Source organism: Rissa tridactyla, chromosome 1, assembly GCF_028500815.1.
Source record: "Rissa tridactyla isolate bRisTri1 chromosome 1, bRisTri1.patW.cur.20221130, whole genome shotgun sequence".
Lineage (NCBI taxonomy): Eukaryota > Metazoa > Chordata > Aves > Charadriiformes > Laridae > Rissa > Rissa tridactyla.
The window spans coordinates 101,527,807-101,540,498 of record NC_071466.1 but is presented as its reverse complement, the minus strand read 5'-3'; positions in this window follow the sequence as shown (position 1 = coordinate 101,540,498).

Sequence of the window (12,692 nt, the reverse complement as noted above, 5' to 3'; positions counted from 1 at the left end):
GGGGAGAGAGAGAGACTCAGTTTGCCAAAACAAAACAGTTTCTGTCCCTGTGTGTTCGCCACTGAGACTCAGACCGATCTTTGACGTGTGTCCTATATAGTCCATTGGGACTACACTTATGTTGTCTTTGGACAAGTTTGGGTTTAATTCCTGAGACCTCTGTGACTCAAGACACCTACAACCACTCTTCTTATGGGCTCAGCTGCAAGCCTTACTCAGCCCCAGACCTCCCTATAGCTGGGGCAGCTTGGCTTGAAGAACGCATGGGCTTTCTTCTGACTAAGGTCAGAGTGAAAACACGAAAGCCGTGAGGGTGACTGAAGAACATGGATTTAAGTATACACTTAAGATCTGTATATATTTTCTAAGGAGGGCCACCTGCCCTTCTGGTCTAAGTGCTCAGTTGCTTGTCACCACATCAACACGTGGTATCCCTGAAGAAGTAGTTTGTGTGATATATTATGATTCCCAGCTGATCTTGTTTGGTTTTTTGGCTCTAATTAAATGGCTCCTTGGTAGACAAATAATAGCATCAATATCCATACCTGTTTGCCTTGAAATAAAGACTGAGTAGCACACCACAGTGTCAGGGTACAGCAAAGCAACATACTTCTCTGAAAGAAAGAGTACTGTTTAAGAAAGTAGAAGGGTGTTTGAAAACCATGAAAAATATGGACTCATGCAGGGAAACAAACACTGTGATGTTTAGGACAAACCAAATTTCATAATATCAGCAAAAGAAGCTATAGTAATCTGCAAGAAGGTGTTATTAACATTTAGAACTGATGGCTGATACTTCAAAAGTCAACTGCATAAGTGCTGCACATCAAGATGCATATTTACATGTCATAATTGAGGGTTTGACTGATTGTCTCAGACAGGCCACATGACTGAACCAGTGCTACTGTAAGATCAGGGCCTCCTCTGCTCTCTAGACTCTGTTTTTCTGGCTTTGCTTCCTGCCTGTTGTGAAATTGTAGGTTTGGATTTAGTTTAATTGCTGTTTTTAGACCTTCCCACCCCTCTTCATGAATAAAAGCACTTTGCATGGCTTTCTGGAGTACCTAGGCATAAGAAAAAAGGAAGGAACCCTAGAAGTGATTTCAGGGGAGACCAGGAGCTACTCAGATGGCACAGGAGGTTGTACAAAAATTGGAGAAGGGAAAAGACAAACTCAGTACTGAAGGTGATGGGAAGAAAAGATTATTTGAATGTTATAGAAATGAAACTGTGGTGTAGGCTTTACACTTCTTCTGAATTTACATGTTATCCTTGAATGTCTGCTCAAGTTAGTTTAGCCTATTAAGTTTAGGTACACCCTAATAACAGTTCTTTGTAAATCATTAATGTTTTTTGTTGCTATGTATGGTTATATGTTTTATACAAAAACGGTGGAAGCGGTGCTGCTCTGGGCAGGTGAAGGCACTTGTGTAACTGTAGCTGACTGCAGTAGTTAGACTTCCATACTGAATTAAGCAGGTTGTCAGCACAAGGGTTGTATGCATTAAATCCATTTATATTTGACTAAACTTCTACAAAAGCTGAATGCTGGGTCACACAAGGGAAATCAGATCACTTTAGTTATCAACTTGATAACACATGTATTGCTTTGTCTCCTTGGTTTAAACAGAGCTAGTAGGCATACAACATTATTTGACAGTGCATATGAAATGCAGCACTTGAATCTATTCTCTTATGTGGGATACTGTCTCCTCTACAAACACCAGTCTGCTTAGGGAGAAATTTGCAGTTGTGCAGACACACAGCATCGAGTGCAGGGATTTCTTAAGCCCTGCCTAATCCCTGTTTTGAGGCTATGTCACACAGCCCCTGCGCAAACCCTCTGTTAAAGATTCAGTTTCACCTTTTCTTTATTAGTTTTGCTCTGATGTTCAGCTTATCCCTCAGCTTCCTGGGGTATGCTACTCTGAAAGTTCAGGACAGTGTCTGTTTATTCTGGGTGATTTGTCTTTCAAGTGCCAGCTTTGGCCAAACTATCCACAATAGTAACTTCTAGAAATCCTGAGCATTTCCCATTGCTGGCAATGCAGATGCTTCAGAGAAAACACGTTCAGTTTTCCTCTAGCTTTCATTTCGAAAGAGCACTCAGGGCTTGGTTCTGCTCGGCTCTGCTGCAGGAGAGCGTGATGTTTTCTCCCTCTTTGTTGCTCCTGGGCCAGGATTTAATCAAGCAGGTAAAAAGTAATACACTTTTGTCTTATCTTCCTTATTCAACACATACCTTTATCTACACACCTATCTAGCTATCTGATATATAAAACCAAGCTACTTTCCACTTCCCTTGGCCAAAAAAAAGGAGCACTATTTCCAATGGACTAAACAGAGTTCATAGAAAATCTGCCACATTCACTGAACTTGGCATTCCCCCTCCTCCCAGACCCTCTGCCTGGTGTAACAACTTGATTTGAAGGGGAAATAAGTCAGGTCTCTTTCTGCCAGTGGCGCCAGTACACATCTCTTGCTGTCGATCCCACCCCACGGACTGCAGCAGGAGCCAGTCTAGACAAGCTGTTTCCTCAGAAGGCTTTATCTGCCGAGACAAGTCCCACCCTTGGCAAAGCCCTCAGCCATCTTTATTTAACGTGCTGGCAGCTGTGAAGTGGTTAACAGTGTTGGCCTGTTAAGGTGCTCAGCCTTGAGGGGAAAAAAAACAAACCAGTCCTCCCTACACAGCTCTTGTTGTGAGCGATGTAAGAGAAGATCTCTCTCCTGCTTTCTGTCATTGCGGCTTGCTGCAGCGGGTTGTAGTTTTTCAATAAAAGCTGCGTCTCTGCGTGCTATCTGCTTGCTGTGCTGTGTACTCTGCTGTTCTTCCACAGTACCATATTTCTCTGGGAAATTCAGGCTGCTTTTAAGCAAATTACTCCGTCCTACCGTGGTCTTTCTGCTTAGGAAGTGAAAGAAATAAACTGATATTTTAGCTGCCTGCTCAAGACAAAAAAGAGATAATTTCTGGGTTTGTAGCATGCAGGTTTAAGGGCTGTCCATCCCAGAATATCTTGTGCAAATCTATAATTTGCACTGAGACCAGAGCTTATCCCGTGGATAAAACTGAGTCTGTGCCATGTTTGTTCTGAAGTCCCCAGAAGACTGTGGATTTAGGGGACTCATAACCCTTTGCACCCACGTTCCACAGAAGCTCTGAGCCAGCACGATGATATCCTCTTTCTTCTTTACATCGCTTTGATGGCACAAAAGAGATGCACAGCTAAAAAATCCAGCCCCTTCACAAAAGGGACTTGGAAGCTGGCAAGTAACTACAACACTGATGGAAACAGCCCACAGTCCAGCTGCCCTAAGGTCAGCAGGAATATAACTGTAGTCTTCAACTACTTTCAACTTTCCCTCCGGCTACGCTAAGAAGCTGAGACTTTGCAGCTAAAAACCGAGCTAAGTGAACATCAACTGAAGTTTGAAATCGACTCAAGTGCCTTCACATTCTTTTCCTTGAAAACTGTTAGAAAATGTGTTCATAGTCCCCAGCGAATTCAAGAAATTAGAACTTTAAAATCTTTTAAGTGTTTCATAATGTAGGAAAACTGAAGAGTTGTCTATATGCAAATAGTTTCTGTTTGTAGCTTCTGTTCTTCACCCCATATTTGATTCCACAGGGGTCTTCTTGTTTAAACAAGTCATTAATGAAAATCTGTGTTGTCAGTGCAAGGGCTTACACACTTAATTGATTTGGCCCTGGTATGCGAGTGGTTTACAAACATCCATAAGCTGTGCCTCTTGAATGTCTTTTCTCTGCAGGATGAAGAGTTTGTTCCCACAGCCACAGGGAATGGTTTTAATTACACCTGGGGATCCCAAAAGAGGAGATTTTCTGTGATCTTCTTACGATCGTATTTGCCGGTGAGATTTATCTTGCCCAGTTGCAAGGCAGACATCTCATGTAAGGCAATTATCTGAGTTTCTTCTGTGACAGAGAAATTGGCATATCCAGTGGGATTTCCTCCCATCTTTAAATGAAAAACAGATGAAATTAATCTCACTCTAAAGGTGTTTCTACGTGTCTAATGACCAGAGAAGGAATCTAGATGATTTTAGATACAGAGAAGGAATCTAGATGATTTTAGATACTGCTAGGTGAGATATTATAGGATGGATGGATAGGACAACTTAACTTTTGAGACATGTTTGTGCTCAGCTGTGAGTTTTGCAGGTGCATTTCCTAGCTCTGAAACTGAAGGTGATACTAGAGGTATTTCTTATTGTCCCAAGAGCTTGGGTCTCCATTATCCCACCAGCTGTGCAAAGGAGCACCCCAGAGCAAGGTCCAAGCTGGCCTGGGGCTGTGAGCACTGGGGCATTACCCTGGGAGCTCCATCAGACACAGGCTTGAAGGGCTCAGTTTTCATTTCAAATAAACTGGGACTTTCCCTCTGTGTGGATTGGGGGTAGAACATGCACTGAGTTTTAGGACAATGTTGATTGTAACACCTCCTTGCTCAGCTGCTGTTTAAAATCCTATTTTAAAATGTTGACAGACAAGGCTTCCTGCTGCTCCCCCCCAGCTTGTATTTATAGTCAGCTAAAATACTGAATTTTTAATTCTCTTTCCTGACATCTATAAATTTCTGTGTCAAGTTTCCCATTTGTGGCCTTATCTTTAGTTTCCAGGAATAGTAACGGTTTTCCAGGGTAACAGGAGACAGCGGGCCCAGCCTTTCTAGAAAACAGGGTTACCTCTGTACAGAAAACAAGCTATGTTAGAGAACCCTCTGTTTCATTTCTCAAAGCAGCAATTGCAGGAGTTTTAGTCTGGGGCTTGTGGAAGGGCAGAATGCTCCTAGTTTGACTTTGGAGTTTTCTTTTACTCAAGTGGTGTTTGGATTTGTCGACTCAGTTTTTTCATACAGAGAATGAGAGAAGAAAACACCACATTTTCCACTGGGAAAACCAGCAAATTTGAAATGGGGCCAATGAAAGATAACAGCCATGGAAGCCTGCAATATAATTTAATTGTGTTAATTTTCAGATGATTATGCATATTTCTTTAAATAGTTCTGCAAAGTTCTCCCTCCACCCAAAATGAGTCTATTCTCTTTCTTGGAACTTGCCAGAAATAAAAAGTAAGAAAACAATTGTAATCCTGAACTTCCTTAAGCTGTTCAAATCCAGATATGTTGTCTAGGGAATCACCTCATTTCCTCCTAAAATCTTTTACATTACATCCACGCCTTCTGGTCCAGTGTGAGAATTTAGCTCATGGCTTATTTCAGAGCTATCTCTCTGGCTTATGTCTTGTTGATTTATATGATGTTAACACAAAGTCACACTTAGAGAAATGGGAGTTCAATAATAACATAACCCCATCTACCTTTCCCCCTTTCTAAGAACAGGAGTCAGAGCACAGGAGGTACTGGTGGGAGAGAAACTACTGCCAGCGGCTGCAAGCTTGACCCAACACAACCAAGAAGCTGGGTGGCCTTAGGACAAGTCACGTCTTCCTTCTCCCACCATTCTGGTCCCATCTTGCTTTTCAGAACAGAGGCAGGTCTTGGAGTCTGCTGCGCTGGGAAAGGCTGCTAAACACCAGGGAGAGTCTGAAATCCCATGTGTTTCACAGACATCTCTCCAAGCAAATTTATATGACTGCATTTTTTGCCAAAACCCAGACATGACTGTAGTAATTTGTTTCATGTTGTATGGCTTTCATTTTAACATCTGAACTAAGAGTGACATGCTCATAAGAAATCTGGTTAATCATCCCGTCTGTCTGATCAATGACCTGTCTATCGTAGGTTGTGAAGGGTAACTTATCCCCTGGGACTTGTCCATGCTCATGTACCAGTTGGGTCAATACATCTCAGTAGATCAGAAAAAGATTGCTGAACATGAGGACAAATGACTTTTGATTGCCTTTCCTCTTTGTGCTTTATTGTACATTGCTTGCTTGATGAGGCTAGTTGCCCTTAAAATGAACTCTAGATTCTTTTTACTTGAACATGGGACCAGCTTGTTAATCAGCAATCTGAGCAGGAATTTTGCTATACTATCTCTTACATGGTTGGACTTGGAGAGTTGCTGCCATTTCCAGCAATCATCTGTTCTATTTTATAGCACAGAATAACCCCCAGCTGTAAGGATTATTACCCCTAGGGTTTAGAAACTCTAGGCTTTCTTGAAGACAGCAAGTGAATGTGCACAAGCACATATGCACAGACCCTGAAATGCACAGCAATCCAAATATTCATCTGTTTAACACTGAGCCTGTTTTTTGGTTGGCTGCTGGAGGGTGATGTACTGCACTCTGGCACTGGGCAGGGGTGCTAGGATAAGTACACTTGAGCTTCAGGTAGCAGAACAGCTAGAGGTAAAGGATTTGTTTCTCTGAAAAGGGACTTTTTATGTGTATACAAGACATATATAGAAGAAAACAGATCGATCATGGCCAATATTGGAAACACATTCAATTCTTGCTGACTTTCTCCAAGATTTGCAGAGTTTACAAGCAATAAGTTTTGTTAGCGAGGGGTCCTGCAGGGGTAGCCTCTGTGAGAAGAGGCTAGGGGCTGCCCCATGCCAGACGCAGCCTGTTCCAGGTGGCTCCAAAACGGACTGACTGCTGGCCAAAGCTGAGCCCATCAGCTCAGCTGGTGGTGCCTCTGTGAAAATGTATTTAAGGGTAAAAAACCCACTGTGTGGCAGGTGTGAGAGGAGTGAGGATAAAACCCGTGTGGGAAGCAATCCTGCAGCACTAAGGGCAGATAAGAAGGAGGGGGAGCAGGAGAGCAGCTGGGTGGGCGGCTGGCAGCTGGACAAGGTCAACTACCACAACAGGTGATTGCTCTGCCTGTGAAATATCTTTCCAATGTTCTTTTGTAACTGATGAGTTTGGACTCTTCTTCTCTCCCATTTGTTGTGATTTCACCTCTTTCATCCCCAGAAGCTATGCAAAGTCTGTAAGGCTCCTCTTGCCAAACCTATTTCAGCCTGCCAAACAATGAAGAAACTTAATTCCCTACAACTCCCCTTCTCAGAGTCTGTACATGGTAACACCCTCTGGAGTTGTGCATGTGAGGATATTTTTTTTTTTACTACATTAATCTAGGGATCAAATCTGATTCTTAACAGAGCAAATCCTTTGTACTCATAACAAAGTCATGCATGTGAGACAAAAGAATTCCCTTCTGTAAACTGCTCTTGATTATTTTTTTCTTTCATTTCATACTTAATTGCTGTCAATCCTTTTTTGGAAATAAAATAATGTAGAAATAATCTTAACATCCTGGAAGCCAACTTCAAAGATACCCTTGCTAATTAATTTAGTTATTTTTGTTTATTATTTGCTGAGGTGAGATTTTAAGGCAGGAACCTGCGCTGTGCAAAGTCTCTGCATGAGAGTGAAAAGGCAATGGCGAACCCTACATTGTTCCCACCACTTATCTGGATGGACAGTCCTATTTCCCGATTGGCAACCTGAGGCTCAGCATTGCTCACAGTTTAGCTAAGGATCACCTTTCAGAGCAGCTATGGTTTTAGATCAAACGTGAAAGTGCAGGGAAACAGCAGGCTTGCCTGCAGGATTCATAGATGTATCTACCTTGAGTGGACACACGCAGGCACAGCAGTAAGGTGAAAAGGTGGAAGAAACACTAATGGTGCCCAGTGCAGCACACAGTCCCAGTTCAGTGGGCCCTATTTCAGAGGCAGATTGTGATTTGATACAGCCTGGGCAGAAGCCAGCACGACTCTCCTGATTCATACTGGGTTCAGATACCCTCTGGGAGCTTCTGCCACTCCCTTGCTTGCTAGCAGAAATTTGTTGCAGCTGTAAACACCTTCAACTGGCTTTGAATCCAGAGCTCGCACTCTTTTGCTCTTCTCAACCTCTGAAATTTCTACTCAGGAAAATGACAGGAGTGCATCTTCTCGTCCTCTGCTGCTTCCTTCTGGGCTGTGCAGTCCTGCTCTCTCCTTCATCCCTGCTCCCCTGTTCCCTTAACAGACTGCCAAGAAAAAGCCATGTATTCCCAGTTCTGCTTCTAAAGTGCCTAACTGCTGTGATTGTAGGTGATTGCTCTAGGGCTGGACAAGCCTGGAGTGCTCTGGGTGGCTATCCATAGTCTCTGTTATACATCTGATTAAAGCAATTCAGCATCTTGACAGCAAAGCAGTGAACCAAGAGTGCAAGAGAAGCAGCTGATCATTAAGGCACAGTTGTCTCTTCTGTCAGGACTGAGCTCCAGCTCTGAGCGGTGGCAAAGACCAGCTTCCTCCAGGTTTAGATAAACTACTGCATCAAAAATGTTTATGGGCCTGATCATCTTTTACTTGGTACTGCTCATTCTCTGCCACGTGAGCCAGATCATCAGGCCCCCAGGGCTGCCTTGGAGTCACCATGGGCCATTCGGCCCATCTGATGGGGTCTCCTCAGGGCACACTGGAGATGGTTGCTGTAACCTTGTGTGCCAGACAACCCTTCCCACCTGCTGGCCGGGACCTCTCAGCTTCCTCGCTTCTAGGAAGAGTCCAAAGACTTGATTTGTGAATAGTGAATTATATAATCTGTGGCAAAGTTCCCGATGGATGACCAATGTACACTGACACAAAACATGACCATTATGAGAGAAATCAGAAACAGAGCTGTTAAAAAATGGACACAAAGGATGAAACACTGAAGAGTTATGAGTGGCCAAAACCTTGTTGTCAGGATGAAAATGATCATGCAGTGATAACTTACAATAACTGCAGTGAATTCTCTTCGGGCTCTGAAAGTGGTTGGAGCTCAGTGGGTTCTCTGTGGAAGCACAATACATTGCCAGGACCGAGTTGGTGGGAAATGCCACAGGGTATCCGTGTCCTAGTCTCAGCCCTGCTGTTTACTTGCTGTGTGTTCTTGGGTAAGTTATTTCTCTTCCGTACTTTCTTCACATATAAAACACTGAGGGTTGAATTTACCTCCTTTGTAAAGTTCAGTGAAATTTTATGAATATTAAATGCCATATATGAGTGCTACGGTTCTTGAGACTCCCAGGATTGTCCCTGTTTCAGTGTGGGATTGTGGGTGGGAAGGAATTTGAGTTACAAAATATCAATATCTGTTTTATTTTTGTTCTTTTTTTCTTCCTTTCTGCATATGTATTTAGCTCTAATTTCAGAATGTGGAAGTAAACAGAGAGAAGAAATTTAAGCAGAGCCCCTGTGGAATCAAGATATTCCAGATAGCTCTGAAGTTACTTGTTTGTAGTCTGAAGCTTCAGTAGAGCTGACAAAATCAGAGGGCTGGTCACAGTGGTGACACATGGCAAAGCTGAGTGTGACTTCTTGCAGTACAACTGTTCCCCACCAGCCAGCAGGAATGGTGACTGTTCCTCCTAACGAAGCCACATCTTGAAATGAAACATTTTTCTAAGGCGTTATCCTTAGAAATGGCCTCTGGAGTCAGAGATATGGAGCTCTGGCATGTTGAAGAAATCAAGGGCGATCCTAAGAATTAACAGGAAGACGGCCATGGACTTCACCGAATCCAAAGGTTCCCACATAATGTTTTATAACTTTGGCAACATGTTGTGCCACTAGGGACATGACATAAAAATCCTACCAATACTTTCCCACGTAGAGGTTTATTATTTCAGCTAGGCTGTAATCAAAAGTAGAGGAAAAAAAAGGGAAAGCACAAAGCCTACGGCACTGAAAAGGGAAGACAAGGCAGGAGAGTTATGAAGTGCTCTTACTTCTTCTTATTTGATCAGAACTTGTTTGCCTTCCCTAACTACAGCCAGGATTTCATTGCAAAAGTACACACAAATCATCCCACAGGAGGATGCGCACAGACCTTGCTTGTATGGGGAAGTGCTCCTGGGGAAGTGCCAGCGTTGTGCTAAGAGTTAGGAGTTTCAGGCTCCCCATGTTCTGTTTTGCCTTTTCTGATTTATCTGTTTCTCGCTCCACCTGCAGTGCTTTCCTGCTGGCGCTGACATCGCAGGTGCTGGCAAATGTCTAGAAGAAACCAAAAAGGTTCAAAACCTTTCTGAGCACACAGATTTTGTGACTAGTATAATGCTGGGTTCATAGTAATTTTTCTTTATCTTTGGGTCAAAATGATAAATTACTTTTGGAAATAATATGCATTTTTAAAACATTTCACTCTGTACGCCAGTTTCAGACAGATGGTGACATTTTTCTTCATTATACTTCTAATTTTTCTAAGGAATTGACTACCCAAGTAAAAAAGTCAAACCAATTACAGCGGGCTTGGGGGACACATTTTTCCCACAAAAGAATACACCTGAAATCTCCTGGCATATTGTTTATTCAGAAGAAATATGCATATGAATGAAGACTGCTTATGCCTTTAACTGTATCAAATCAGCATTACCATCACAATAGAAATCCCCACAGAAGAAAGCGGTTTTTTGAAGCAAATGTTCTTTGAGCAATGATGTTAGCGATATGCTAGCACAGAGTAGATTTGCCAGGATTTCAAACTCGGAGCCCCTCAAGGTTGTAAACCCAATGGATATCTTTTTCTCTTCATACCTAATCCATTGGATGCCTGCTGGAGGCAGTAAAAGTGATGAAAAATTTTAGTACTAAACTGGCAGAATAATGTTCCCCCACTCCCAGGGTTGTGAGCCTGTGGGAAGATATAATAACATCCTCCATTCCTGTTGTGGCCTTGAGATTGCAATTGGAAAATGAGTTGTTGCTGTGTGAGCTTTGCTCCCTCTGCACTCAAAAACGCAGGTGCCTAATGTCTGAGGAAATTGCAGGAGGACACCCTCACTTGTGTGAGAGGTGCCGGTTGGGTCAGGGTCCCACTTAGGGCTTGAGATGTGATGGACATCCCAGGTGCTAGTGGAAACCACAGCATGGAGGTGAACAAAGAAGTGCCTGAGGGGACACGATCTGCCAGAGGCACATGAGAAACGTAAACATAGGCCCTGAGGCTTCCAGACTGATGTTTCAGTAACTCACCTGTAGTCCTTTATTAGGCTGTCATCTGGCATCTGAGGTTTGGATAGCATTTGTTCCTTATCACAATATTTTTGTTGTCACTCTCATTATGATCTGCAAGGACAAGGAGCCTGGGGATCCAGGGCTCTTGAATACTACGCAATCTTTAAATCACTGGAAATACCATGGTATCAAATGACATTTATCCAGTATTTCAGTTCAATAGTTTATAACCTGTGCCTACCCAACCATGACCACAGTGTTGTATTTTTGCATCTATATTGCTTCCTTGCCTCTTCTAGTCATGAGCAAAGTTACAGCTTAAACTCTTGTTTGCTTAGTATTATTATTATGGCACCTGCACTATGCCTTGTGTTCAGTTTAGTAGGGGAAGTTGGTCTGTCTGAGACTAATTTATACAAATAATGTAAAAATAATGTGAATCTCAAGGGGTATGACACACCAAGTTGTTATCGTTATATCCACCTTAGTGGTATCTTCCATTGGAAACCAACCTAATCTAATCTCTGACACATTTCCCAGTTACAGCAGCTGCAGTGATTGCAGAAAAGTGCTGCAGAAACAGATGAATTCCCTAGGCACAAATCTGTCTGTCTTTCACCAGCTATTGGGCTGATGCCTGGTGTTTCTTCTGGTGCATTTGCCTCAAAAAAGCCCATAAATTTTTGTTCTTCCACTTTGGATGTGTCCAGAGAGGGAATAAGGGTGAGTAATTTAGGACCTGCACCAAAGTACACCAAATAGGATGGGATATGTATATGTATGTGTGTATATACATACATATACATATAAAAATCACTTTAACATCAGAACTCCTTGACTCTGCCAAGAAAGACTGTTATTGAAGAGTAGTTCTGGTGGCAGCACTGATGCTTTGTTTCTATCTGTGTTATCCTACTTTGACAGGTAATTTGGCTCCAGGATAGTGCTGTGTATCAGTCACAGCAGAGATGCAGGTACTCTGACAAACCCAGTTAACGAAAGGAAGGTTGCAGGTTACAAACCCAGTTGTTGCAGATCCAGTTTCAACAAGTTACCCTTGTTGCTTCAGACACATCGGTTTGGGCATTTATTACATTTCAGACAACCCAGGTACTGATGAGGCTGTAGTGCGGGAGGCTTAAAGAGCTCTGTTACAGCTGATATTTTGTTCATGGAACTAGTCACAGCCTAAACTATGTAGTTTGCACATGTTACAATGCAATTCACAGACGGAATTTTACAGTGTCAATAAATACCTTGTTTTGCTACCATTTGACCTGACAGATTATCCCACAAGTATGACCAATCTCAAAAATTTGTTACCAGCATTGAAAAGATTGCCCTAATCGGGAAGCACACCTGGAAATAAACTGCTGAAGTACTGAGAGAACAAACTCTCTCAGTCACCAGGAGATCATTTACAGCAGTACCAGCGTTTTGGAAGGGACGTTTGAAAGAAAGATGCTCCAATGCCGGTAGTCTTTTCTGTGGTATCCTGGAATAGAAACTTTTTGATTTAAGCTAACGAAATATTTGCCCATCTTTAACTGCTAAATGCTAGAATGATGCACTGTGAGCCGTGTACATCCAGGAGGGTTAGATAACGCGACGGGAGCCGGAGAGGTTTGCAGGACGGAGATGCCATCTAGTGGAAACGGCTGCTCTGCAGGGAGAGACCTCTGTAACCTCTCTGCAGGAGGAGACGGTCCTGGCACTTCACAGGGCGCCGCGGGCAGTCACCCTCCGTCCCCTCTCTGCCGCCG